Here is a 27,835-nt window from a genome sequence, read left to right as displayed (position 1 = left end):
TGGGGAATGTTGCATATTCTCAGTAGGGTTGTCACCTTTTCAAATGCCCAAAGTGGGACAATTTTTGTAGAAATGTGTGATTTTGCAGGACAAAACTTACCCACGGCCAGTGCAAAGGACAGAACTTCAGTTTTTTCGGCAAAATAAAAGCTTATTTTATAGCATTTGAGTTCCTTAGTCTATTTCCTACAATATTTATGTGTTTCAGATACAAAATAACTGTTTCATGCAACTATTAAAGAAAAATGAAGACATATATTTTGTCTTAAAATCTCAGGACATCTGCTATTTTTTACTTTTTTTCTCAGGACACAACTGCCCAAAGTGAGACTGTCCCTCGCAAAGAGAGACAGGTGGTAACCCTAATACTCAGTGGCACATGGAGTCGGTGCAATCTCCCTAGTGGAGACAGGGGAAACTACTACTCATGCCTTCTATGGGGAGGGTAGTGCTGGTTGGAGGGAATGCCACTTGTGGAAGTGCAGTGATGGCCTCCATGGTCATCCCATTTCACAACTCCACTACCTCCAGTTCTTGGCTGAGTGTGTCTGGGGGTTAGAGCTAGCATGTAAAAAAGTTGAACCACTTTTGATGGCTGCATGAATGATCATAGGAGCATAGAAAATACAAGGTAATTAAGTTGCAAGACCATTTATGCCTTGCCAATACCCACACTCATGCTTTACCTCCCCAAATTTGCGGCTACCCATCCAATCATCTAGGTTTAATCTGAAAGTTGCTAATGTGTCACAGTTTAACTTGCAGGGGAAATTTGTTACAGAGGTTTTGTGTAATAAATTTGTCTCTCAAGCACATTTTAGTTATGTGGTGCTGTTGCTTTAAGTCCCTAATTATGATATTTGTGCAGCTATTTGACTTGCAAAGATACAGAAGATCAAGTAGGATGAAGCAACTAATATTGCAGAATGTAAGGCATGGATCACCTCACAACAGCCTACAAAAAACTGTGTAATGAGACAACACTTCAAACTCTTCTCGGTAGCTCAGGCACTTTAGGCCAACAACCTTCTTGATTCTGAACCTCTGGGATCTTTCCAGCTGCTTGCTATGTCTGGAAAGGTAAATCCTGAAGGGGGTGTTGTACTCAACAATTGTTCTAATTAGGGTTGCACACAGAGGGATGATAATTTCTTTTGACCTAGATTATTTGCCTTTAGATATCAGCTGTGCTAAACAGAAGGATTTTCTGACTACTGTTACTACATGGTGGTCGAAAGAGGACTTACTGACCCAGATTCCAAGATCCCTGATTATATTATCATTTTAGAGTGGGGCTTTGGCTATATTGTATAATAAAGGAGACAGCTGTTTGCCAAATGCGACAAAGAGTGATAAACCTTTACTCAACAAAAGATGACCTGTATTCGATTAATGGTGTGGGTTGCAGGAAGAGCAGTGTGGGTGGAGGACTGGAGTGTGAGGCTGATGTCAGTTTGCCCACCCTGGGAGGAGGAAGGCAGCCTAGGCTCATTGCAATAGCAACATTATGAGCCTGGTGAGCACTGTGCTGCTTGGTTGGGAGGATGTGCCTCTGCAGAAGCTTGTATTCAGCTCTTAAAGGCAGTACCTATAAAGCTTGCAAGGCTGCAGTGGGGTGGTGGAAGTTAGGGCACACTCCATGGCAGTAGTGATGTGGTGGGAGGTAGGGCACATTTCATGAAGCAGTGGGTTAGTGGGAGGTAGGGTACACTCCATGGATGTAATGGGGTGGAGAGAAGCAGTGCACACTCCATGTCCACAGTGGGGTGGTGGGAGGTAGGGCCCATTCCATGCAACACTGGGATGGTGGGAGGTAGGGCACACTCCATGGCAGCAGTGGTGTGGTGGGAGATAGGGCACATTCTATGGCAGCAATGGGGTGTTGGGAGGAAGGGCACACTCCATGAAGCAGTGGGGTGGTGGGAGGTAGGGCGCACTCCATGGCAGCAGTGGGGCAGTGGGAGGTAGGGCACACTCCATTGCAGCAGTGGGGTTGTGGGAGGTAGGGCACACTCCATGGCAGCAGTAGGGTGGTGAGAAGAAGTGCACATACCATGGCAGCAGTGGGGTGGTGGGAGATAGGGTACACTCCATTGCAGCAGTAGGTTAGTGGGAGGTATTGCACACTCCACTGCAGCAGTAGGGTAGTGGGAAGTATTGCACACTCCATGGCAGCAGTGGGGTGCAGGGAGGTAGGGCACACTTCATGGCAGCAGTGGGGTGGTGGTAGCTAGGGCACACTCCATGGCAATAGTAGCGTGATGGGAGTTAGAGCATATTCCATGAAGGAGTGGGATGGTGGGATGTAGGGTACACGCCATGGCAGCAGTAGGGTGGTGGGAGTTAGGGTGCAGTCCATTGCAGCAATGAGATGGTGGGAGGTAGGGCACACTCCATGGTACCAGTGGGGTGGTGGGAGGTAGGGCACACTCCATGGCAGCAGTGGGGTGGTGGGAGGTAGGGCACACTCCATGGCAGCAGTGGGGCAGTGGGAGGTAGGGCACACTCCATGGCAGCAGTGGGGTGGTGGGAAGTAGGGCACACTCCATGGCAGCAATGGAGTGGTGGGAGGCAGTGCACACTCCATGGTAACAGCAGGGTGGTGGGAGCTAAGGTACACTACATGGCAGCAGTGGGGTGGTGGGAGCTAGAGCACACTCATTAGCAGAAATAGGGTGAGGGAAGTTTGGGCATATTCCACGAAGCAGTGGGATGTAGGGTACACTCCATGGCAGCAGTGGTGGTGGGAGGGAGGGTAGACTCCATGGCAGCAGTGAGATGGTGGGAGGTAAGGCACACTCCATATCAGCAGTGGGGGGGGTAGGAGGGAGGGTACACTCCATGGCAGCAGTGAGATGGTGGGAGGTAGGGCATACTCCATGGTAACAGTGGGGTGGTGGGAGGTAAGGTACACTCCATGGCAGCAGTGAGATGGTGGGAGGTGAGGCACAATCCATATCAGCAGTGGGGTGGTAGGAGGGAGGGTACACTTCATGGCAGCAGTGAGATGGTGGGAGGTAGGGCATACTCCATGGTAACAGTGGGGTGGTGGGAGGTAAGGTACACTCCATGGCAGCAGTGGGGTAGTGGGAGTTAGGGCACACTTCATGGCAGCAGTAGGGTGGTGGGAGGTAGGGTACACTCCATGGCAGCAGTGAGATGGTGGGAGGTAGGGTACACTCCATATCAGCAGTGGGGTGGTGGGAGGGAGGGTACACTTCGTGGCAGCAGTAAGATGGTGGGAGGTAGGGCATACTCCATGGCAGCAGTGGGGTGGCAGGAGGTAGGGCATATTTCATGGCAGCAGTGGGGTGGTGGGAGGTGGGGCATACTCCATGGCAGCAGTGGGGCAGTGGGAGGTAGGGCACACTCCATGGCAGCAGTGGGATGGTGGGAGGCAGTGCACACACCATGGCAGCAGTGGGGTGGTGGGATTTAGGGTATGCTCCATTGCAGCAGTAGGGTAGTGGGAGGTATGGCACACTCCATGGCAGCAGTGGGGTACAGGGAGGTAGGACACACTTCATGGCATCAGTGGGGTGGTGGTAGCTAGGCCACACTCCATGGCAGCAGTGGAGTGATGGGAGTTGGAGCATATTCCATGAAGCAATGGGATGGTGGGATGTAGGGTGGACTCCATTGCAGTAGTGAGATGGTGGGAGGTAGGGCATACTCCAGGCAGCAGTGGGCCGATGGGAGGTAGGGCACACACCATGGCAGCAGTGGTGTAGTGAGAAATAGGGCACACTCCATGGTGGCAATGAGGTAGTGGGAGGTAAGGCACACTCCATGGCAGCAGTACGGTGGTGGGTGGAGCAGTGTACACTCCATGGCAGTAGTGGGGCAGTGGGAGGTAGGGCACACTCCATGGCAGCAGTGGGGTGGTGGGAGGTAGGCACACTGCATTGCAGCTGTGGAGCGGTGGCAGGTAGGGCACACTCCATGGCAGAAGAGGAGCATTGGGAGGTAGAGCACATTCCATGGCAGCAGTGGGGTGGTGGGTGGTAGTGTACACTCCAGGGCAGCAGTGGGGCAGTGAGAGGTAGGGCACACTCCATGGCAGCAGTGGGGTGGTGGGAGGTAAGGCACATTCCATGGCAGCAGTGGGGTGGTGGATGGCAGTGCACACTCCATGGTAACAGTGGGGTGGTGGGAGGTAAGGTACACTCCATGGCAGGAGTGAGGTAGTGGGAGGTAAGGCACACTTCATGGCAGCAGTGGGGTGGTGGGAACTAGGCCACACTCATTGGTAGAAGTGGGGTGAGGGGAGTTAGGGCATATTCCATGAAGCAGTGGGATGTAGGGTACACTCCATTGCAGCAGTAGGGTGGTGGGAAGTAGGGTATACTCCAGGGCAGCATGAGATAGTGGGAGGTAGGGCACACTCCATTTCAGCAGTTCGGTGGTGGGAGGGAGGGTACCCTCCATGGCAGCAGTGAGATGGTGGGAGGTAGGGCACACTCCATGGCAACAGTGGGGTGGTGGGAGGGAGGGTACAATCCATGACAGCAGTTTGATGGTGGGAGGTAGGGCATACTCCATGGCAGCAGTGGGGTGGTGGGAGGTAGGGCACATTTCATGACAGCAGTGGGGTGGTGGAAGGTAGGGCACACTCCATGGTGGCTGTGGGAGGTAGGGCACACTCCATGGCAGCAGTGGGGTGGTGGGAGGAAGGGTACACTCCATAACAGCAGTTTGATGGTAGGATGTAGGGCATACTCCATGGCAGCAGTGGGGTGGCGGGAGGTAGGGCACATTTCATGACAGCAGTGGGGTGGTGATAGCTAGGGCACACTCCATGGCAGCAGTGGAGTGATGGGAGTTTGAGCATATTCCATGAAGCAGTGGGATGGTGGGATGTAGGGTGCACTCCATTGCAGCAGTAAGATGGTGGGAGGTAGGGCATACTCCAGGTAGCAGTGGGGTGATGGGAGGTAGGGCACACTCCATGGCAGCAGTGGTGTGTTGAGAAATAAGGCACACTCCATGGCAGCAGTGAGGTAGTGGGAGGTAAGGCACACTCCATGGCAGCAGTGGGGTGGTGGATGGAGCAGTTGTACACTCCATGGCAGCAGTGGGGCAGTGGGAGGTAGGGCACACTCCATAGCAGCAGTGGGGCAGTGGTAGGTAGGGCACACTCCATGGCAGCTGTGGGCCAGTGGCAAGGTAGGGCACACTCCATGGCAGCAGTGGGGCATTGGGAGGTAGAGCACACTCCATGGCAGCAGTGGGGTGGTGGGTGGGGCGCACTCCATGGCAGCAGTGGGGTGGTGGGAGGTAGGGCACATTCCATGGCAGCAGTGGGGTGGTGGGAGGTAGGGCACATTCCATGGCAGCAATGGCATGGTGGGAGGCAGTGCACACTCTATGGTAACAGTGGGGTGGTGAGAGGTTAGGTACACTCCATGGCAGCAATGGGGTAGTGGGTGGTAGGGCACACTTCATGGCAGCAGTGGGGTGGTGGAAGCTAGGGCACACTCATTGGTAGAAGTGGGGTGAGGGGAGTTAGGGCATATTCCATGAAGCAGTGGGATGGTGGGATGTAGGGTACACTCCATGGCAGCAGTAGGGTGGTGAGAAGTAGGGTTCACTCCATGGCAGCAGTGAGATGGTGGGAGATAGGGCACACTCCATTTCAGCAGTTTGGTGGTGGGAGGGAGGGTACACTCCATGGCAGTAGTGAGATGGTGGGAGGTAGGGCACCCTCAATGGCACCAGTGGGGTGGTGGGAGGGAGTGTACACTCCATGGCAGCAGTTTGATGGTGGGAGGTAGGACATACTCCATGGCAGCAGTGGGGTGGCAGGAGGTAGGGCACATTTCATAGCAGCAGTGGGGTGGTGGAAGGTAGGGCACACTCCATGGCAGCAGTGGGGCAGTGGGAGGCAGGGCACACTCCATGGCAGCAGTGGGCTGGTGGGAGGCAGTGCACACACCATGGCAGCAATGGGGTGGTGGAAGGTAGAGTACATTCCATTGCAGCAGTAGGGTAATGGGAGGTATGGCACACTCCTTGGCAGCAGTTAGATGCAGGGAGGTAGGGCACACTTCATGTCATCAGTGGGGTAGCTAGGGCACACTCCATGGCAGCAGTGGAGTGATGGGAGTTTGACCATATTCCATGAAGCAGTGGGATGGTGGGATGTAGGGTGCCCTCCACTGCAGCAGTGAGATGGCTGGAGGTAGGGCATACTCCAGGTAGCAGTGGGGCGATGACAGGTAGGGCACACTCCATGGCAGCAGTGGTGTGGTGAGAAATAGGGCACACTCCATGGCAGCTGTGAGGTAGTGGCAGATAAGGCACACTCCATGGCAGCAGTAAGGTAGTGGGAGGTAAGGCATACTCCATGGTAGCAGTGGGGTGGTGGGTGTGGCAGTGTACACTACATGGCAGCAGTGGGATGGTGGCAGGTAGGGCACACTCCATGGCAGCAGTGGGGTGGTGGGAGGTAGGCACACTGCATGGCAGCTGTGGGGTGGTGGGTGCGGCAGTGTACACTACATGGCAGCAGTGGGATGGTGGCAGGTAGGGCACACCCCATGGCAGCAGAGGGGCATTGGGAGGTATGGCACACTCCATGGCAGCAGTGGGGTGGTGGGTGGCAGTGTACACTCCATGACAGCAGTGGGGCAATGGGAGGTAGGGCAAACTCCATGGCAGCAGTGGGGTGGTGGGAGTTAGGGCACATTCCATGGCAGCAATGGGGTGGTGGGAGGCAGTGCACACTCCATGCTAACAGTGGGGTGATGGGAGGTAAGGTACACTCCATGACAGCAGTAGGGTAGTGGGATATAGGGCACACTTCATGGCAGCAGTGGGTTGGTGGGAGCTAGGGCACACTCATTGGTAGAAGTGGGGTGAGGAGTGTTAGGGCATATTCCATGAAGCAGTGGGATGGTGGGATGTAGGGTACACTCCATGGTAGCAGTAGGGTGGTGGGAAGTAGGGTACACTCCATGGCAGCAGTGAGATGGTGAGAGGTAGGGAACACTCCATTTCAGCAGTTTGGCGGTGGGAGGGAAGGTACACTCCATGGCAGCAGCGAGATGGTGGGAAGTAGGGCACAGTCCATGGCAGCAGTGGGGTGGCAGGAGGTAGTGCACACTCCATGGCAACAGTGAGGCAGTGGGTGGTAGGGCACACTGCATGCAGCAGTATATTACTGCACCAATATCCTCAATCCCCTCATTGGCTCAGGATGTGGGTTGGGTTGAGGCCTGTAGAGGCTAAGACAGGCCTCGTAGACCCAGTAAATGAGGACGGAGCTGATGGTAGTTTATGATCAACTGTAAGGAGGAAAAAAGTATGACCATACTACACTTTTTGGCATTTCCTTTTATCCCTTTTTCCATACACCACTTGTTAACAAGGGTTAGTTTCTACTGTAATGAATGGGTATCAGAGGGAAAGTTGGCACTTACATCCTGTTTGCAGTTATGTGCAAACTTAGTTTGGTCTCTCACTCATATCCTCCCTCATACAGCACCTCCATGACCCACGCTACTAGTCAAATATGAGTCATCTGGGGGCTCATCCCTTCCAGTTGTGTTTCTTGGTCTTACTTTATCACTGTGTGTCATTCTTTTTATTATACTGCCAGTTCTACCAATTCTGTTTGAGTTCATTGGTCTGGAGATCAGAGAAGTAGATGCTGAAAAGCAGGAGTCCAAGCACTGATCCTGGGGTAGACCGCTAGCACCTTCATATCTTCTGAAGAGGCACCTGTCACCTTAAGTGACAGACATTTGTGTATTCTTCTCACCAGTCCATCTCACCATGTATGGATGTACTTTTAAAGCACTTGGTGTATTAATGATACCAACAAGAGGTATGTTACAGCTTAATCTGAATAACTCATCATAGAATTTGAGGAGGTTTGTCTGTCTGAAATCCTTACATTCAGAATTACTGACTGCAGTGATTTTAGACATTTTGAAAAACGTAGGTTACAAGTTTATGGTCAGACTTAAGCAAGGATGGAGAAACTAGAGAGGCAAGGTGAAGAATATTATGTTCTCTAGCTGGTTCGCAAAACTATCTGTTTCAGAGAATTATTATTTATTAAATCTAACAAACTCTGGACTTACCAAACTTTTGAGTTGTGGGTACACCAGTTTGAGGGGTAGTTGAAATCTCCCATTATAACGATCGGCCTCTCCTGGATAACTCTTGACCTGATGATAGAGTATAATTGGGAGGGAGCTAATGAGTGGAAGATAGTGGAGCCAAAAAATGGCAAAACAAGTTCTTCAAGAAACATTTTCCTTTTTAATAATCCCTGTTACTCTGTTACATGGTTCTTTGTATTAAGAGCAAAGATGTCAGTAATGAAGGTAACCCCAAGTATAAGGATTGTATACAAGTGACATCATATACAGGTGACTTGGAAATGTTCATTTTTTTCTAAACACTGGGAAGCAGAGTTGCTGTCTTTATATTTTACATGATGCCTAGTCCTTCTAAAAGAGCAGACAAGTGTGCCCACTGCTGTTCATACTGATGATGGACTACATTAGCAAACAAGTTGGAGGGGACAGATCAACAAAGCTGCTGTATGCAGATGATGTAGCATTATAAACAGACAGACTCTGAGCAAGAACGTCAGCAAAGGATAGGAGAATGGAATGTAAAACTGAATGGGAAGAAACTGAGTACAGATAAGACAGATGTTATGGCAGCAAATTAGGGAAATCAGAAGAAGGTGAGAAATGAGAGAGATGGCAAAATAGTGGGACAGGTTAACAGCTTCAGGTTGGCGGGGTTGAGGAGAAGGGAAGTCTAAATAAAGAGGTTAAAACTGGAATCAGAGGGGCTGAGGTGATATGGCACAGAGTGTCAGGAGTAGTGTATAACAGAAAAATGCCAAAGAAGCTGAAAGGTACGGAGTACAAAAGAGTGATGTGACTAGTACTGCTGTATTGTACAGACACCAGGGCAGTAAAAGGCAGAGCAGATGAGCAAACTAGAGGTGATGGAGATGAAACAGTTGGTAGGATGCATGCTATGGGGCAGACTAAGAAATAAGGACATAAAATCAAAAACCAAAGTAGTACCAGCTGCATTAAATTTCAAACAGAACAGATTACAGTGGTTAAGACACACGTTCAGAAAAGCAGAAGACAATCTGATGAAGAAGATTTGGGACATGCAGGAAGAAGGCAAGAGGAAATGAGGGTGTCCCGCACAGAGGTGGATGGATTTTATGAGAGAAGACCTGTGATAGTCAGGTATGAGTGTTGAAGAAGGTAAGAGAGTGGCATTCAATAGAGAGGGATGGCACTAGATGACACGACACCACAATCCCATGTAGAAAATGAGAAAAAAGGATGTTGTTGCTGATGATAAGAGCATGTGAAGAAATGATGTCTTCAAGAAGACAACAAGGAATAAATAATGAGATGTGAAGGCTAGTTATAGAGTTTAGCAGCATAAAAAATATTAAAATGCTAGCTTAACCATACAGCAGTTCCATTAAGTGGTCAAGTTACCTGAATGTTAAAAATGCTGGGAGATGTCTGATATCTAGTAGAAGGCATTTCCCCTATATATATATATATTGCTAAACAAATACAGTCAATGCACATAATGTATTACTCAGAATAAAAGTGTATATATGTTATTTAGTAGTGTTAATTTGAAAGGGGAGATTTTTTCAAGATAATCAAACTGATTGTCAGTTATACAGAAACCTTAGGTGCTGCATAGTGCATACATCTTCAAATCTGTGCAGAACGTCTCTGGAGATAAGAAGTCTGCCTTCTGTTAGTGAAACAGCATTGTGTTCACTCTTGGGGGAGGAGAAGTTCACAGACAGCTTCCCGTTAAGTTTACAACACTAAATCTGAAATGTATGTGACATTCCTTATTAAAGGGAACAGGAGAAACAGCAGTATAGCAATTTTAGAACAGATGGTGCCTGAGCAGGGGTACAAATGAACCATGATATGGGTCTAACTAATTTTGCTATTATGGAGATATCTGACAGGTAAACATCTTGTTTACAGGTAATTAACTTTGTCTCACTGAACAGGTATCACTGAGCAACGTCGTCCATTACTTATCCTGTGCTTTCTCTTTATCCCATGATATATCCCAATATGTTAGCAAAGATTACTACTTTATATACGCTACTGTAAGGAAGCAGAGAGAGACTGAAGGCTGTTATACTACTGTATCTTCCTGCTGATTAGGTGGCAGACTTCTGATTTGCAAAATGTGGTAGCCTTTTTGTTTTTTTAACCGAGTTAGAGATGGGTTACTGAAGATATGCTAAATTTGTTACTATTAAAAAGAAAGCTCTACGGAGGGTTGCACCACAGACAAGCTCCAACACATGTTGATCTGATGTTTTCATTATTGTTAGTGCAGAAGGGCTATGCTGTAAAGTGCCCTGGGGCAATACTGGTGCCTGAACTAAAGTGGATACTCCAACAGAGGGTAACATTTTCCTAGGATCTAGATGTATGAGAGAAAACATCTGCAGTTTAATAGGCAAGATTAACTGCAAGAAAATGCAGTGCTATGAACCTGAGCTACAGGAAGTCAAATAATGATTACGTAAAAGGTATGTGCATTTACAAAGAGGGGTATCATTGGTTTCCCCCCTTACGAGAAACAATATTGACATACTCATTTATAAGAAGAAATTAAATAGCATGCCATAGCTATGGGGTTGACACTCACTAAGATACTCCATTTTGCTGGGAGTGATAGCAAAAGCAAAAAGTGACACTAGTGCTGCTACAGTTGTGAGGTCACTGGGGTTACTCACACTAAGGATGACATTGGTGCTCCTGTCATGTGAGGTCACTGAGGTTACTCACACTAAGGATAACATTAGTGTTGCTATCATTTAAGGCCACTGCGTTTACTCATATCCTATAGTCAGTTAAAAAAAATGCATGACTATGTAATTATTTTGTTATGGTGGAGGCATCTGAGACAAGCACCATATTTGATTTATTTACAGCAAGACATATATGAGAATAGACTGAGGGTCATCAGTTTTGTGCAGCAAGAAAATATAGGGAAATGAAAGAAAAGCAACAGGCATCTTAAGGGATAACAAACGTATAGAACTGGTGAATGTAAATACAGTTAAACTATCTCTAAGTAACATAAGTGTCAGTTTCAGAATATGAAAAACATAATATACTATGTACTATACTATTGCTCTGTTTTGGCACATCTGTAGAATGTAATGCTGCTTTCTGAAGACTTTGGCTTAGCCTCCTTTATCAGTTAAATAATAAGCGGTGTTGCATGGGGAGGGGAGACGAAGCCCATCTAACCTAAAATCTACACTAATAAAATGCTGTATAAATAATCATTGTCGTGGTTGTAGCCAGGCATATACCATATACAAACAGATGTGCACTTTTTAAAAATAATTTATTTTGTGTAATGCGATGTGCTAAAATGTACATTTTAGTGTAATATTTATCATGTTATATGGTTCTATATTTTTGTTAAATGGCTTTTTAAATGTCTGAGTAGTTATTTTTTTCTTTGTTTATTCTGCTTTTCCTGTGGTTGGACATTACAGTTGTGGAGGAAGGGAGTTACATCCTGGAAGAATACATTCAAGTCCAAAAAGCCTTACTATGTCCCTAACCACTATACCAGTAGTATTTTCTGCTTAACGTTTTTGTGTACATAATTGTTCCACTGCCTGTATAGATGATGTTCTGGTGCAACCTTTTTCATATTTTAGCCAGGAGGGTCTTATTACACATAATATTTAAAAATGAGAAGCCAGAGCAACAAAATGCAAGAAGGTAGTTCATGGAATGACATGAGAAAAGCTAGTGGGGGTAAAGGTAGAGGGTTACCTCTGAAATAAGTGGATCAGAGACAAGAGAAATCTAATAAAATAAGCATATTATAATAAATAAAAACAACAACAACAAAAAAGACTGAACTTATCTGCTCTTATCTGTAATCAAGATGTAGGTTTGTTTCACTTCATCAAGTAATGCTATTAATGGGATAATAAAGCAGACACAACTTTAGCAAGGATCTCAGTTTACAAAACATCTTTTCAATCCAAAGTAAAAAACTATCCTAATCTTACAGTTCGGTATACTTTAATTGTCTTCTTCTTGCTGGAGGTCTGGGTAATAAATGTACAGGAGATTCTAGAACACTGGCCAAGATTTGGAACTTATGTTAACATGCTCTACAGGAAACAGCCATCTGTGGAACACACGCTGGCAAGCAACACTATACTCATTTACGTTTTTATAGAGGTTTTACATAGCAAAAGAAAACCACATGAAGTATTGTACTGCTTGTCAGTGGTTTCTTGGAACCAGTAGAAAACCAAACAGAAAAAGCCGACACTGGACTGCCAACACTACACACAACTTAAAGGAACAGTACATGCTATAATAGTCACAACCTTGATAATCCTTCACAGAAACAAACACGTTTGTTTAAACTGTATGCAGAAAGCTTCCAGTGATTGGCAGCAGCTAATACAGCCCACCAGTTTTGCAATTTATTTGTTAATTTGATAGCCTTGTGTGTGTGTGTCATTCCCAAGTTACTGTTTTCCAACCAGACCAGGTGATATGATATGAATTATACAGCTGGCACAGACAAGCTAAGACAGGGAGAACACTTATAAAGCAGCATATGTTACAGTGTTGGCAATTACAAGAACCCTGATGATAAGTTAATGTTAAGGGATTATGGCTGACCCAATTTGCAGATGACTACAAACCTGGTGCTATTATAAGTTTATAGATTCACAGCTTCACAGGTAAGTACTAGGCTAACTTCGCTTGTGGGCTATTTTAAACCCAGCCAATTTTGCTTTCAAAGGGAGAATTAAAGCCTATACCTTGTGTGACGATTGGGGAGAGATGGGCGAAAGGCTACCAGCCTAGTCAAATAGAATTTGATATATAATTCTGGCATTTGTAAATAAATGTAAAATACGGGCATGTTTTCTTGAGTGTAAAAGAATACTGTGAAATGTGGAACTGCAAAATATGTGACAACATTGCACTCTACTGGCCCAGTGAAGCATGTTGTGACCCTTTCATGTTAGAATTCGGCTCCGGTGCGTCTGGATGAAGATTTCATGCCCATTGTTTTAAGGCTAAAGTTTATGACCAGAATTTAGATGTGGAATGTGCCTTATTGCTCTGGTTTCTGTTAGATTACACATGTGAAATGACTTATATTGTTGTAAGTTTCTGAGCAGGTGTTAGATTGCTAAATAATGCAGTTTGTGGCCTGAGAACTCCAGACTAAGTGTCAAAAATGATGTAATTTGGGAGGGCCTTGAAGACATGTTTGTTAGTAATGTTTAAATACTATTTCTCACAAGAGACTGAGGCATTTTGATCTTGATATCCAACTTATCAGCACTCTGCCTTATGCTCACATGTAAGTTTTAGCACTGTGATTTTTTTGTAGGAATAGTTAAAGCTAGTATAGATTAATTAGGTATTTTTCTTTGAAACCAGACCTGTACTACTGTATTATTTTAAGTTTCTGTGTGACCTCTGAACTCTTAGATATCTCTGTGGTGTAGTAGTTTTGTCTTGTGTTTTAATTATTTACTAGTAACTATTTTTAAAACCTTCTACCTGCGCCTGGTTTATGTAGAGTTAAGTTATGTTTTAGAGTACATTATATATTTATAGAGCTTATTGTAATAAGCCTTTCCAAAAAGCCTAGACTGAATGGTCACATTACCATTGGATTATAATATTGCACAGTAATAATTGGACACCCTTTTAAGGGCCTTTTAGTAGCTGATAATTAACTGGGTGGTGGCAGGAATTACTACCATATGATCTGGCTAATAGGGGCACAGCTGGATGACCTGTGCCAGCCTTTTCCCAGGAAAGTTTGTGTGGTTGTATAACCTCTTCTCAAAGCGTGTGTGTGTGTGTGTGTGTGTGTGTGTGTGTGTGTGTGTGTGTGTGTGTGTGTGTGTGTGTGTGTGTGTGTGTGTGTGTGTGTGTGTGTGTGTGTGTGTGTGTGTGTGTGTGTGTGTGTATGTATGCATCTGCTACCTGGGCAGAGACACAAAGCACTGGTTGGACAGAGAGGGTGCTGGAGGTTTTAGCTTGCCCAGTTAGGCTGAGTCCTGGACCCTATAGCTGTGCCAGTGGGGAGTCTTATTGGGGACCTGGTGAGCAAAGGAGCAACCAGCCCCAGACTGACTGCGATCTCTGTGTGCACTTATGGGAAATTGTACTTTACTGTGTGTATTAGTTATCCTTTCCTCTCTTCTATGAGATGACTTCCCTGGTGTTAGTGGTGAGGATTGAGGCTCCTTGATTACTGGGCCAGGGCACGGTCATCACAAGTGTTTGGCAGTGGTGGGATCTACTTCACATACTTATTGGCTTGTAGTGGTGTGGGTAGAGCGAATTCCTGTAGCTTATGTACAGTGATCTCTAAAAGTGTTTTGTATTCTGAAACAGCCACACAGTGTATACTCAGAGTTCAGATCACAATTGTTTTATTTCTTTTGTTAGCTTAGTGTTAGTCAGGATGAGCAGGCAGCATGTCAGCAGAAGAGTATGTAAAGCTGACAAGGAGCCATCTGGTGGAGGTGTGCCAGGCGAGGGGATTGGTGCATGGAAACCTGACTAAAGCAGACCTGATTGCAGCCTTAGTTACAGCTGCATCAGAAAACAGCAGCCTGGAGGACAATCAGACTGACAGTGGAGATACAATATCCTCATAGAATGGACAGCTCAACCTTTCTGCAGTGGACTTAAAAATCCAGCTGGAGCTAAAGAGACTTGAGTTGGAGGCCAGGCATATGGAACTAGAAGCAACTGAGGAAAAATGAGGAGTCTAAAAGCTGAGGAAAATGAATGGCAGAGGAGGCATGAGAGGCAAATGCTGACTCTTTGCCAGAGTCATGGAGGTAATGGGGAAGGGAGTAACCGGACCCCAGAAGCACAAAAGGTCAGTAAATTTCTTCCACAGTTTAAAGACAGGGATAATTTTGATAGCTTCATTCATATGTTTGAGCGGGTATGTAAACAGTATGAAGTTGACCTAGGGCTCTGGGTACGGTTCCTGACCCCCTTACTCCATGGTAAAACTGTAACTTCTTTAGCAAAAAATGCATGACATTGGCTGTTTTGATTATACTGCTGTAAAAAGACACTTGTTGGAATGTTTTAAGCTAACACCTGAAATGTATAGGAAAAGGTTTTGTGAGCATAGACGCAAGGCAGATGAAAATGTATGTGAATATGTTGCTGAACTGAGCACTTATTTTCATAGCTGGGTGAGTGGATGTCAGGTCACCACTTTTGAAGGGCTGGCAGACCTTGTGGTAAGGGAACAAGTCCTTAGCACTTTGCCTGATGACATGAGGATCTGGTTAGCTGATAGACAGTGTGCTACTTCAGAGGAGTTGGGGAAGAAGGGAGACCTATACCTAGCAAGCAGGGCAACCCTGCACAGGAAAGGGACCCCCAGTACTGCTCTCGGGACTAAAGGAACCCATGGTGGGCAGCACAGACTGCCCCAACAGAATCCTCCAGTAGCAGGGGAAGCCACTAGTCCAGGTACACGTCCAGGAGCTAGGGTTAAATGTTTTGAATGCAACCAGTGGGGCCATGTGGCATACAGATGTCCACGGAGGCAAGGTGGGGAACCAAAGGTGAGGGAGCCAGTAAGTGGGAAAGACAAAATGCCAATAGTGGGTTGTCTTGAGATAACAGGGGTATGGAACTACCATCCTGCAGATGTCATGAGAGGGAAGGATTTAGATGAGGCAGTACCATGTACTTATGTAGTTACATGCAGTGGGGCTAGGATTTAAGCATGTGGGTCTGGTAGCCTGGAGGAGACCCAGACAGACTGCACATTTGCAGCCAGGACTGCTGAGGTGGTTACTTCAGGGAGTGAACTACGCTGTAGCAGTGAGACTGAATGTGAGCCACAGCTGCTTGTGGGTACTGATGTTCCCTTGGACAGGGTAACTGCAAAGGTAGAGTTGAGTAGTAGTACCCAGGCTGACAGTGAGGCACCGCTGTCAGAAGATGACAGACTTCCTGTGGAAGGGGAGCTGGGAAGGGTTACAAGGAGAGACTTGAGACAGGCTCAACTCTCAGACCCTACATTGCAAGGCCTGAGACAGGTAGCTAGGAAGGCATCTGATTCTCAAGGGAAGGGGGAATCTGTATAATGGAACAAAGGGTTACTGTACAGAGAGTGGACCCCTGAGGGAGGGCTAGAAGGTGAGAGAGTACAGCAGTTGGTAGTGCATAGAGTTTACCATCTGGCACTTCTAGCCATAGTCCATGATATTCCCTTTCAGGTCATATGAGCATAAAACATATAAAGAGGCATATTATGCAAAACTTCAATTGGCCTGTAATTTCCAGAGATGTAACAGGGTACTGCAGGACCTGTGAGCAGTGCCAAATGGTAGGCAAGGCAGGAGACAAGGTGAGAGCTCCTTTGATGCCTTTGCCTGTGATTGAGGAGCCATTTCAGAGGTTAGCTATGGATATTGTAGGTCCTCTGAGTACCCCAAGTTCCACAGGGAAAAAGTATATCCTAGTGATTGTAGATTATGCTACACGATACCCTGAGGCAGTGGCTATGTCCTCCATTGAGGCTGAGAAGGTGGCAAATGCTTTGCTAGAAATTTTCAGTAGGGTAGGTTTCTCAAAGGAAATACTGTCTGACAGAGGTGTCAATTTTATGTCAGACCTGCTGGCTTGTCTGTGGAAGTCCTGTGGGGTGAAGCATATGAAGACCACCCCCTATCATCCCCAGACTAATGTTCTTGTTGAGAGGTTAAACTCTACAATCAAGTCCATGCTATGGGCATTTGCAGATCAGTTTAAGAGGGAGTGGGACAAATATTTGCCCCATCTGTTGTTTGCTTACAGAGAGGTTTCCCAGGAAACCATAGGCTTTTCACCCTTTGAGTTGCTGTATGGGCATAGGCTCTAGGTTTAATTTGAGATGAGTAGGAAAGTGAGTGTGAGTCTCACAAGGAGTCTGTTGTGGCATATTTCCTAAACCTCAGGACAAAGCTCAGGGAAATCATGGGCCTGGCCCAGGAGAACCTGGCAGAAGCCCAACAACAGAAAAAGATGTGGTATGACAGGAATGCTCGAGCTAGAGAGTATGCTGTAGGGCAGCAGGTAATGGTTCTCATTTCTGTCAGACACAACAAGTTGGAAACAGCTTGGGAGGGACTCTACAAGGTGGTAAGAAAGTTAAGTGATGTTAACTACATGGTGGAAGTGCTAGGCAGACAGCAGGAGCACAAATTGTACCATGTTAACATGATGAAACCTTACCATGATAGGGAGGCCCTTGTGCTGCGCATTTGCAGTGGATTGCAGGAGGAGTCTGAGAGAGATCTTGTGACTGATCTCCTCAGTGAGGCTTGGGCTGACACCTCGGTGGAAGGGGTAGCAATGTCCCAGCAGCTATCTCCTACCCAGGTTCGAGAAATCCAAGCAGTGTTGCAGGAGTTTGGGGGCATGTTCACTGGAAAACCAGGGAGCACCCACCTGGGTGCAGCACCAGGTGGATACAGGACCCCAAAGGCCTATCAGGCAGGCCCCTTATAGGGTGCCTGAGAGAGTCAAACAGACACTGAGGGAAAAGGTACAGGTGATGTTGGAACTAGGGGTGATTCAAGAGTCCAACAGTCCCTGGGCCTCACCAGTGGTACTGGTGCCAAAGAAGGATGGCAGCACCATGTTCTGTGTGGATTACAGGAAATTAAACAGTCATACAGGGTCGGATGCTTACCCCATGCCTAGGACTGATAAGGCCCTAGAGCAGCTGGGTGGGGCTAAGTATCTTACAACCATTGATCTTACCAATGGTTACTGGCAGGTGCCCTTGACTCCCAGTGCTAGAGAGAAGTCAGTCTTTGTGACTCCTTTTGGCTTGTATGAGTTCACAAAGATACCCTTTGGGATGAAGAATGCTCCAGCGACTTTCCAGAGGCTGGTAGATCATATCTTAGCAGGAGCAGGAGGGTTTGCCCTTGTTTACATGGATGATATTGCTATCTACAGCCATTCCTGGCAAGAGCACCTTCAGCATGTCAGGGAGGTGCTGGGCAGATTGCAGAGGGCAGGGTTGACCATTAAGCCAAGCAAATGTCAGGTGGGTATGGCAGAAGTCTCCTACCGAGGACATAGAGTGAGGAGTGGTAAGATAAAACCAGAACCTGCCAAAGTGGAAGCTATTCAGGCATGGCCTGCACCTGTTACCAAAAAGCAGGTGAGGGTGTTCTTGTGGACAGCAGGTTACTACAGAAAGTTTGTTCCCAATTATAGTACCATAGCTGCTTCCCTCACAGACCTAACAAGGAAGAACAGGCCAGATAAGGTAGTGTGGACCCCAGCATGTGAGCAGGCATTTCAGAAGCTTAAGGAAGCTTTGGGAAGTCCCCCTGTGTTAGCCAGTCCAGACTACAGCAAAGACTTTGTTGTGCAGGTGGATGCTTCAAACTATGGGGTGGGGGCAGTACTTAGCCAGATTTCTTCAGAGAGAGAGAGAAGAGTACCCAGTGGTTTATCTCAGTCATAGTCTCCAACCCAGGGAGGAATGCTATGCAGCAGTAGAAAAGGAATGTCTAGCCATAGTGTGGGCACTGCAAAAACATCAGCCTTATCTGTATGGAAGACAATTCACTGTGATGACAGATCACTACCCTCTAACATGGTTAAACTGAGCCAGTCAGCAAAATGCCAAGTTGCTCAGATGGAGTCTGGGGTTGCAAGCATATAATATGTCAATGCAGTACCACAGTGGGAGTAGCAATGCCAATGCAGATGGGTTCTCAAGACAGGGAATGGGGTGAGGTACACCCAGATAGACCTGATACTCTCAAGTGATGTCTCTCAAGTGGCACTTGAAAAACTTGCTTGAGTTCCCCGGGGGGGTGGGGGGAGCTGTGACGATTGGGGAGAGATGGGCAAAGGCTGCCAGCCTAGTCAAATATAATTTGATATATAATTCTGGCATTTGTAAATAAATGTAAAATACAGGCATGTTTTCTTGAGTGTAAAAGAATACTGTGAAATGTGGAACTGCAAAGTATGTGACAACACTGCACTCTACTGGCCCAGTGAAGCATGTTGCGACCCTATCATGTTAGAATTCGGCTCCAGTGCGTCTGGATGAAGATTTCATGACCATTGTTTTAAGGCTAAAGTTTATGACCAGAATTTAGATGTGGAATGTGCTTTATTGCTCTGGTTTCTGTTAGAGGATACATGTGAAATGACTTATATTGTTGTAAGTTTCTGAGCAGGTGTTAGATTGCTAAATAATGCAGTTTGTGGCCTGAGAACTCCAGTCTAAGTGTCAAAAATGATGTAATTTGGGAGGGCCTTAGAGACATGTTTGTTAGTAATGTTTAAATACTATTTCTCACATGAGGCATTTTGATCTTGATATCCAACGTATCAGCATTCTGCCTTATGCTTACATGTAAGTTTTAGCACTATGATTTCTTGTAGGAATAGTTAAAGCTAGTATAGAGTAATTAGGTATTATTCTTTGAAATCAGACCTGTACTACTGTATTATTTTACGTTTCTGTGTAATCTCTGAACTCTTAGATATCTCTGTGGTGTACTAGTTTTGTCTTGTGTTTTAATTATTTATTATTAAATATTTTTAAAACCTTCTACCTGTGGCTGCTTTATGTAGAGTTAAAGTATGCTTTAGAGTACACTATATATTCATAGAGTTTATTGCAATAAGCCCTTCTAATAAGCCTAGACTGAATAGTCACATTACCATTGGATTATAATATTGCACAGTAATAATTGGACACCCTTTTAAGGGCCTTTTAGTAGCTGATAATTAACTGGGTGGTAGCAGGAATTACTACCGTATGATCTGGGTAATAGGGGCACAGCTGGAGAACCTGTACCAGCCTTTTCCCAGGAAAGTCTGTGTGGTTGTATAACCTCTTCTCAAAGTGTGTGTGTGTGTGTGTGTGTGTGTGTGTGTGTGTGTGTGTGTGTGTGTGTGTGTGTGTGTGTGTGTGTATGTATCAGCTTCCTGGGCAGAGACACGAAGTACTGGTTGGACAGAGAGGGTACTGGAGGTTTTAGCTTGCCCAGTTAGGCTGAGACATGGACCCTATAGCTGTGCCAGTGGGAAGTCTTATTGGGGACCTGGTGTGGAAAGGAGCAACCAGCCCCAGACTGACTGTGATCTCTGTGTGCACTTAAGGGAAATTGTACTTTACTGTGTGTATTAGTTATCCTTTCCTCTTCTAGGAGACGACCTCCCTGGTGTTAGTGGTGAGGATTGAGGCTCCTTGATTGCTGGGCCAGTGCACAGTCATCACACCTTGTGTCTGTGAGGTAAATACCTCTACCATTATACCAATTCCAAGACACCAGAGGACACCAAGATCCTCCAACAAGAAATATGTGGTGTTAAAACCATGAAGTATAACTAAATGCCATGACATGTATAATTGTACCCATGGGAAGTGTTATTCCCCTTGAAAGTATCACACTTACAATATACTCCTGAAAATTGATCTTGTAGTTAGGAACCTTGGCACCTCAGTTAACAATGAACTGTTCTTTGATCATCAAATAAACACTGTTGTAAGGAAGTCCTTTTTCATTGTACAGCTTATATCTAAATGTGCTGTGTCCAGATCCAGGGATGTAATTGCTCCACTGTACTTGTCAGTAATTAGATCAATCATTGAGCATAATGCCCCTTTCAGTATGTTTTTATCCAAACATATATTGCAACTGGAATGACTACAACAGTCTCTCACTAAAAAATCAAGGGCCTAAATAGTAAATACTATGCAGGCCATATCAAAGCTTTGTCTCTCTTCTTAGTATTATACAGACTGCTGCGAGGCAATCTGTGATTCAAGTATAGTGCTTCAACAGACCTTATTCTGTTAGTCCCATTACACATTCACAAGTCCAATGGTAGCATAAACTCTTCCTCAAAGAAGCTCAATCTCTTTTGTAAAAAAAAATAGACAATGTTGCAGGGATAGCTTTGTACCTCAGAGAATACTACTTCTATGGAACTGTCTTCTACCTCACATAAAGCAAAGTACTTTTCTTACTCCATTCGAACATTATTTGGATGAATGGATGGGTAACTGCAAATTAACCTCTGGTTTAGCATGTCTGTCTCTTATGGATAGGGGAAACATGTAAGTGTCCCACCATATCCTTGTTCAGTCCATCTCTGGATTATTCGTATGCAAAATATACAGGCTTTTTTGTCCTAGCACCTGGAAGCTCCTATGGTCAGAGCAGTACCCCATGGCTCTCCCTTGTGTGTATCTTGTACTGATACCACCAAACCAATTTAGACGTGTGTTCGAATAGCTGTAAGATAATCAAACCAGCAGGTCGAGCTCCAAGCTTAACATAGATCTTAAGAGTTTTATTTTTCAAAATGCTGCAAAGGATTCTACCATAGAATCAAAAAAAAAAAAAAATGACACGGTGACTCTTGGTTCTTCTTCAAATGAGATTCTCCTTTACTGCGTGATCTTTTCAGAAGTATACAGGCTACAAACTACTGTGGGTATGTATAGCTATGTTTCTTAAAATCCACACAGATCTATAGCCTAGTAAGTACCTATGATGCGTAAATCATATCAGTATAGGTTAGTAGTTCATGGTGTCCATAAAATAGAATGAATGTTAACCAGGAGAGACATATGATAAGTCATAGCAGTAATGGTGCTTGGGTGTGGGGTAAACATCAAGCAGTGCCACTAAATTTTGAGAAAATGTAGGATCTATTGTCATGCTTGAATGCATTGTGACATTACAGGTTTGTGAATGTCACTCTATGAGGGACCACTTAAGGAAGAAGAAACAAAAGAGAATATATTCTGCATAATTCTAATATGAAACTATGGAATATCATCAGTTTAGTTTCCTTCTGTATCTCAGACTTGATTGGAAAGATCAAAAGACATTTGTCTTATCATGAAGGGGGAGTATTTTTTTCAAACACAAGTCTTTCTGTTGAGGTACTTCTAAAAATCCATGCCTAAACAAACAACACAATGCAACTTTAGGAATATCAGACAATATTGTATCCAAACGGATAACTGAAAAACAGCAGTAGTTGAGCTGGTTTCATGATGTAAAGGTTTTGGCCCTGATAGCGCTCCAGATAACCCAGGTTTAACAGCAGACCAGGTAACTGAGGAACCAAAGGAGAAGGATGGGAACCTGTGGTCAAACTCAGTTTGTCCATCTCAAAGGATAGAGGAGATGGAAGCCCTGCAGCTGGAGCACCACCTGGGAGAAGGCCCATTACTTCATTCCCACGAACAGGCACTCAGAGGTGCACATTTATTTAGCTGGTATGTACTGCAGCTGAGTGTAGTCAGTGTTTGGAAGCATGCACTCAAAAGCATCTCAGATTATCAGGCAATTGCACTGTACCTGATGGCAGACAGGGGGAGGGTTGTTAAGAACATAAACAATAAAACTTGTTCTTTCTTGCAGGATGATGCTATGGTCCCAGGCTCTCACTTTTTCTCTCTTGGTGTCTTCTGATACCATGAGAGGGAAAGAGTGAATGGGCCAATCAGAGACTTGGTTAGATGGTCACAGATGGAGGGTATGAGAGACTTGAGGCAACCAAATTACAATGATAAAAAATCAGTTGTTTAATTCCTTCTGGAAATGAGCAAAGACAATAAAATGTGTATACAGACATGGAAATGCATCAACTAGTGTTGGGATCACCCTCCATGAATGACTTATTTAGTTTTACTGAGGCGTTACTGCCATATTAAGTAGTGCAATCAGCCATTACCAATGACTTATTTGGTTTCATTTAAGAGTTAGTGCCATATTGTGTAGCGTGACCACCCATCACCAATGGCTTATTTAGTTTCAAAGAGGAGGAGGTGCTATATTGTGTAGCAAGACCCCCATCACTAATAGTCTACTTAGTTTCATTGGGGAAGTGATGCCATATTATGCAGTGTGACCACCCATCATCACCAATGTTTTGTTTAGCTCACCTGAAGTATGATTGTATTTTGTGTGCAGAAACATGTGTTGACATTTCTTTCAATTACCCTCCTTTTTGAGCAGTGGGATGCATGAAACTTCCAATACTTCAAGTTTCTGCTGTGTTTTAAACAGGATGTAGTTGGCATCACAGATTCTGACTGTGATAGCCCTGCAGGTAGATCAACTCTTGATCATCTGAAGCTCCCCTTTCAGTTTATCTCTGATAGACTCCACAGTCAAGCTGTAAACAACTACATCATGCTCTTCTTCATATAACTACATCATACTCTTCTTCATATAACTGGTCTACAAGCTTTGCACTGTCAGATATAAAGCCACTTGCTTAAACATATCAATATTTATTTTTTTATTTATTTTACATTTGATGACCGGGAAAGTCCGACTGGATGCAGGTCCATTTTCAAAGGAGGCCAGTAGTACATTCCCATACAATCATATTGGAACATATTTAACATTTTTACATTGGTGAAGTATAACAAAAAACCTTCTGAATAACATTGTTTGGAAAAATAAGTAATTTAATAGGGGTTCAGAGACATACCCTGTGAAACTCCTTCTTCAACAGAGGCCATTTCAGAAGTGATTACATGCATGCAAGTATGTACATGTCCATCAGAAATATACCTAGTGAATAAATTGATTACATCATTGGCAATGTCAGGGTCACCACATTTTCTGTTGCATCATTGGCCAGCGTTAGGGTCACCACATTTTCTGCAGAGTAACATTTACACATTTTCCTCATAAATGAACATCAACTTCATGTGGATGCTTGGATAATATAATCAAGTCTTCCTACATACTAGTTTAACTGCATACAAGTCCTCAACAAAGAGGTTACAATTGTGAGTCACCTGATAGTGTAGAGTAATGGTGTCTATCTGTGTCACTGGTGACCAGGAATAGACTCAAACTGCTAGTAAGACTGTCTGGTGGGGGGGGGGGGGGGGCTGGTGTGGAGTAAGTGACGTAGGATGAAGCGGTTTATGACCTTTTCTGTACTGGTAAGAGAGTGTGGGCAACCCCAATTCCTGTATGCCCTCTGGTGGACACCAGAGGCATCGCACATCATCACCTTATATTACAGGGGGAGGGTACAATGTCCTGATGTACTTGCATTACCACCCATCACTGTTTAGGATTCTGACTCTCAGACATCATTATAATGTCTCCTGCTTCTGTGTATGTCTCTCTATTGGATTCTTCGCTGCAGAGGTCAACTCCACAAGAAGTGGGGAATCCACTTTGTGAAGGGTTATGTCTTTGGGTACTGGGAAAGGAGCAGCTGGAAAATCTGAGACAAAGTGATTTTGGAAATCAAACAGAATATCCAGAAGTAGCACAGTGGTTGGTGTGTGTGTGTGTGTGTGTGTGTGTGTGTGTGTGTGTGTGTGTGTGTGTGTGTGTGTGTGTGTTAAAAAAACATTCTTGTTTGCTTGCTGTAAGAGTTGAACATTTTCATTTTCTCCAGGATTTTAGACAGGCTTTGTATGGGATGAAAGGCCTTGGAAAAACAGCTGTCCTACAGTTGGAGTCTCTTGGCTATGGAATGGTAACAATGTAAAATGCCTTCCAGCAGCTGGAATTGGTGAAGGCAAAGTGCAAAACTGATAATGTTTGCCAAAAGTCAGACAGTTAAATGATAAAATGATAAAATGATAGTCACTTAAAGGAAATTAGGGAGAATACTATCAGTGCACGTTAATCTTTCAGTTCATGTCTTTATTCTGCAGCTAGTGCACAAGCTTCAAAGGCAGATGAGCAGAGCAAGAGCAATTACTGGGGAAATTCGGCCATTCATGACCTTGAATGAGCAATGAAAAGTCCCCAGTGACAATAGACCTCTCAACTATTGCTCCAAATGGTTTTCCAGATTTAGTAGGGTTACCTGGGACTCAATTTTTTGTCCTATAATTAAATCAAAAAGACATCTTTGGTGCTCTTACATTGAACATGGGGTTCATTGAACTGTTCATTGTGAGACTGTGATACAGGCAGAGTTGGTATATTTTATTAGGGGGGTGTGGGGGGGCCCCCCCCACAAAGCACAGGGAGTGATGAACAAGGTGATGATTGAAATGCCATTAAGTTTTCTTTTTTTAATTGAATTTTATATATTTAATAGGATTTTAATAGGAGAAAACATAATGAATATTAGAAAAATATGATGACCCATGGACAATAAATGTATATTAATACAATATAGTTAACCACATTTGTGTTGCTTCCTTGTTTAGATGTGTTGTGTATGGTTGTATAGTTTCATAACTTCAGGTTGTGGATGGATAAAAGATACATGGATATGATACAATATTACTTGATATCTGACACAAATGCTTTCACTCTGATTTTTTTTCTGAATTATTATAACCAACACCAATATAGAGTTTCAGTAGCCCATATCTAGGAAGTATGCTCTTCAGATTACTTCAGGTGTAAAAGCACTAAAAATAACAAAGTAAATTCAAAACAGAAAAGATAGAAATCATCTTACAACCCTCTGCTCAAGGCAATGAACATGAGCTGTGACAGTAGTAGTAACTGTTTTATTTTATTTTAGAGCAGAATACAAAAATTAAGAAATTGCACCTAAGCTACAGAAAACAGCTAAAACAGAATGCATTGCTATACTACTTTTTGTAATGTGCAGTGAATTCCACATGCTGCATTAACAACTAGACATGTCAGAGACACACAGGTTAAACTGAAACACAATACTAGATACATATGGAAGCAGACTGAGGCCACACAGAATGTGAAAAATAAAAGCTTCCCTTGTCAACACATGCAAGAAAACCTCAACTGAAACAACAGAGCAACACATTGTAAGAGGGTGAAAAATAGTAGTCTCGTGTGACTATGGCATACCTAAGTCAGACATGATTTGAGATGGGCTTGTGATTGGAATAAAGGACATGGTTTTCAAATATAGCTGCTTTGTGAATAAAAGTTGACTTTAAAATAGACAGCAGATGTAAAAGGCAAATGAAAAGACAGCTGTACAACTCCGATGTTTAAACAATGTTGATTACAAGATACATTAGTTTGTGACTCAGAACACCGAGGGCAATAAGCCAAGAACAGTGACCCCTCCCAAAATAAAATATGCAGATGACAGTGAGTACTGGGGTCAAATGTCATCATTAATACAGTTGTCAATATTGTGGATTGACAAAACCAAGTGCTAAATATCTGGCATTTAGAGTAATTTGTAAGCATTGTGGCTTCAAGAATCACTATGCAAGAGTCTGCTAAAATAGAATGCAGATACATGTGGCAGCAAAACAAGACTTCACTGATAACAGTACAGTTAATATTACTCCCCCTTTCAAATTTTAATTCTATTGAAACTGGAAATAAAAAGTTGCACTTCACTCTCAATAAACTGCCACTGTATGACAGAATGGAATGCTCTGTGACACCAGCCATGAAATATGTCATTTGGAAGTGGGTATACGGTCACTGCATAAGATAACAAAAATATGTGCAAATCCTTCAAAATGGTAATACATTGAAAACCACAGCAGAAAAGGTTATACCCTGTATATGAGGGCAGCAGAACCAAGAGAAGAATGCAAAGTTATTGCAGAACACTAGGAAAATCACAAATATAAAACAAGAAACATCTGCTAAAACTTGCAAACTTCCAGAACTGATCAAACATCAGTAATAGAATGCAGATGCAGTGCACTAGTTCCACAAGAAAAAGCACCTGACTCCTTGTCATGGCAGTGAGCAAATGTCTACAGTTTTGCATAAGTAAGGTGATGAGCATGAAGGACTTGGATGCCTAACTAGGGAATTGCTTCCTGAACTTGACAAAACTATTCCTCCAGTGCAATACTTTGAGCAATACAAACCATTACAAAGGAAAGACATATTAGTAGGCAAAGCGAATACACATTGGAAAAAATATGTAGGTCACAACACTGACTGAATGGATAAACACTACTGTCATTGTAATAAAGCTAGATGAATTGTGCATCTGTAGTTATTCAAATGTGCTGAAGAAAAACCTGGTGATAGGCCACTAACAAATGCTCACCCATGAAACCATTCTGAATAACTTGTGTGAAACACAAATATTCTCAGTAACAAATGCCAAAAATGGATATTAGCAAGTCTGTCTGAATGAAGCACCTACATTTCCGCCTTCTACATGCCAGCAGGAAAGTACAAGTGGCTAAGAATGCCTTTTAAAATTAAACCAGCAGCTGAAGAATGTAAACAAAAACAGCAGCGTGTGCTGCAAGGGCATTCCAGTTTAAATAAAATCACATGAAATATTGGTGTCTTAATGTAAGGATACAGCAGGAGAGGCCTGACCACTGCAGGTATTTAACAAATTTAAATAGAGCCACTTAAGTAAGCCTAAAGCTAAGCATGGTATTGTCCACCTACAACTGACCTATGCCTAGTCAAGATAAACAAGATTAGTTCTGTGCATGGCAAAACCAACAAATGAAAAGATAGTGCAGGCACTTCTGATATTTGTAAATTATCAGCTCAAATGCCTTCCTCACTTTCCCAATGTCTGTGAGTTCCTGTGAGGGTGACAAATGGGCCTGCTTTCCCTAGCATAATGCCATCTTAGGAGTAGCAAAGCATCTAACAACCAATCACACCATTCTTAAATGCTATGACTTGAATGAAGATGAATTACAATGTAATGATAGCAAAACTGGACTAGGAGCTGGCCTACAAAATGGGCATCCAGTCACATTTGCAAAAAAAAAAAAATAAAAAATGCTCACAGAACATATGGTATACCCAGATCATAATGGAATATAGGGACAATGTGTGCATGAAGAA

Source organism: Protopterus annectens, chromosome 1.part0 (assembly GCF_019279795.1).
Source record: "Protopterus annectens isolate FY-2018-M chromosome 1.part0, PAN1.0, whole genome shotgun sequence".
NCBI classification, from domain to species: domain Eukaryota; kingdom Metazoa; phylum Chordata; order Ceratodontiformes; family Protopteridae; genus Protopterus; species Protopterus annectens.
Note: the sequence above shows the minus strand (reverse complement) of the source record.